We start from the raw sequence: 3,054 nt of genomic DNA on the forward strand, positions 1-3,054 counted from the left end.
CCCCCCCCCACACACACACACACAAACACGCCAGGTCAACGCTGTATGTACAGGGTGATCAAAAAAAAACGTTACAACTTTTTTCTGAATATCTCGCGCAAAATTTTTCTAGTATTCTGTAATTTGGAACAGACATAATTCATTCAAAAGGAATTTGCATGATATAAAATCCAAGAAGAAGAAACCTGTTTTCAAAATGGAAACGGCTAAAAGAAAAAAGTAGGCCTACCCGAAAACGCAAAGTTCACCAATGTTTAAAAATATTGTAAAGGAAGTCGTGAAGAGATTAGTTGACCTTCTTCTTTATTTTCTCTTTGACATTAGTTTTGCATCCCTGTGCCATTTAAATAATATTTAATTTCATTTACAGAGTTTTAAAAACCTAATGATTTCATTCTGAAATCCCTAGAAGCAGTGCTCCACATTCCCTCCTTTGGACTCGACACATTTTTAACGCGTCGTTTGAAATGTTCAGTGGCGCCCTAACATAAGGACCTGCTAACCCATGAGTTTGTAAAGCCACATACACTGTACATGTTCACTAGGAAATGGCTTCTAGAGACAATATTGTGTGGGTGCCCAATAGACAGCATTTTTCAAGTTAACATATCCCGCAGGGTGAAAATGGGCTTTGCACTAAACCAAATGTCATCGAGGAAATGACGCCTCTTTACAAGACAATCAAGGAATCATGAACACATTGCCGTGCTCTGATCCATGTCTTCTCGGCCTAGCGAAGATGAACATCGTATAGTCATAGGTTAAGATCTGCCATGAGAATGCAGAATGTTGATGTGTAGAAAGTCCTAGCTGCAGATCGTCTACGGACAGACGTCTCATGGGACTCGGCTTCTGAAATCTGCACTCTGGTGACGTTTAAAGGGCTGCGCATGGTGTGTGTTCGACCTGAAGGGATCATTTTAAAAAAAATTTTTTGTTCTGATTCGCTATAGATCCAAACTAACGGAACTTCTCTACTCATGATGCCAAAGGACTTGAGTGCACCTAAGCATTCTCTCTATGCCGTGCGCAGAACTTACGAAATGTCAGGGATGGTGATTTGTGGAGAGGTAATGTTCAATACAAAAAGCTCTCTGCTCTTTACTAATCGTAGCCATGATCTCAGCAGGCAAATACATTTTGGAAAAATAATATCTGCAGACTTCTGTTGACTTGTTAAACTGCTGTAGTTTGCAGTATGGCGTGATTGTTGCAACTTTTAGTGGTGGGCCTAATGCGAACCGGTGCGCCATGCTATGAAAATTGCGACAAGGTTGAAAATGGGTTGTTTTTTTAATGCGCTATATAGAGCAAAACCATTCAATGGACTTCTCTAAAATACTTATCAGACAAATTCATTTTAGCTTTCAAATGTTATGTTCAAATCTGAAACGCAAAACTTCAGTATGGAGGAAGATATTTACAAAACAGGTTGTAAAGTTTTTTGGGATCACCCTGTATGTATGGAATTTACTCATTTGAATCTAGCAGAGCGTTGCACTGTTACAAACAAACACTTTTTCTTGTTTGCCTGTTTTGTTTGAGTAAAGAGAAGCACATCGAAACTACAGTGGTCATTTAGTACTGCGAAAAGGTAAACAGACAGACAGACAGACAGACAGACAGACAGACAGACAGAAACAACAGAAGGAAAGTAAAGAAGTAGGACTTACCAGGGCACCCTCCAATCCCCCACAAAAACAAACAAACAAATTAACAAACAAACAAAAAATAACCAACAAATAAACAAACAAACGAACAAGTAAACAAGAAAGTAAACAAACATGCAAACAAACGTACAAACAAATAAGCATATAAAGTACAAACGTATAAACAAATATACAAACAAATGTACAAACAAACAAACAAAAAATCAAACAAAACAAACAAACAAACAAACGGCCAGACTTACCAGATGGGAAGCGGCGGCGCCTTCCGCCGTAAGTCTAGCTCAGGGTAAATGATGACAGGTCGGACAACTGTCTGTTCTGGCAGGTCCAGTGTGCTGAGGGGAGAGGGGAGAAGGAAGATGAGTGGGTGAGTGGGAGGGTGCAAGGGGGTGAGGGGGGGAATAGGTGAGGATGGAGGTGGAGTGGGGTGAGTGGGTGAAGGTGGAGGTGGAGGGTGAGTGGGAGAATGGGTGGGGAGAGAGGGTGCGAGGGGATGAGTAGGAGAGTGGTTGAGTGGGTGAATGGATGGGAGAGAGGGTGGGAGGGGGTGAGTGGGTGAGTGGGTGAGTGGGTTGGGAGAGAAGGTGGGAGGGGGTGAGTGGGTGAGGGAGGAGATGGAGGGTGAGTGGGTAGGGAGAGAGGGTGGGGGTGAGTGGGTAGGGAGAGAAGGTGGGGGTGAGTGGGTGAGTGGGTAGGGAGAGAGAGACAGAGAGAGAGAGAGAGAGAGAGAGAGAGAGAGAGAGAGAGAGAGAGAGTGGAAGAAACGAGGAAAAAATTGGAGCGCACAACAGATAGGTTGTCAGATACAAAGATATATATTTCAATAAAATGTATGCAGATGCACAACGATATATAGAAATATTTATTAGAATAATATATATGTTGATAGTTGGGTAGGTAGGTATGTTGGTAGGTTGGTATGTTGGTTGGTTGGTAGGAATGCAGGTAGGAAGATCGGTACATAAGTATGCATTTATGTGTAGTTTGGGATGTATGTGTTGCAGGTATAATACGTTTATTTATGTATGTATTGCGTATGAGTATATTTGTGTGAACTAACAGAGAGAGAGAGAGAGAGAGAGAGAGAGAGAGAGAGAGAGAGAGAGAGAGAGCACATCTTCAGAAATCTTTAAGAATAGAAAAAAGCATCTAGGTCTCAAAGTAAATGAGCAAAATACCAATGTCATATTATTATATTCTGATGGTTGAGTTCTAATTGCAAATCCATTTTTTAAAATCGCTTAAATTGCATGCTTGGCATTTTCCAAAATAAAGGGTGAAGATAAACTAGATAGTGGCAACAACATAATGTCACACCTTGTCACACCTTTTCCTCAGTGTTGGGGTCACTACAGTCGGAACACGTCCATTTTTGCTCCCCCCC

This window comes from Aplysia californica, unplaced genomic scaffold (genome assembly GCF_000002075.1).
Source record: "Aplysia californica isolate F4 #8 unplaced genomic scaffold, AplCal3.0 scaffold00925, whole genome shotgun sequence".
NCBI classification, from domain to species: Eukaryota; Metazoa; Mollusca; class Gastropoda; order Aplysiida; family Aplysiidae; genus Aplysia; species Aplysia californica.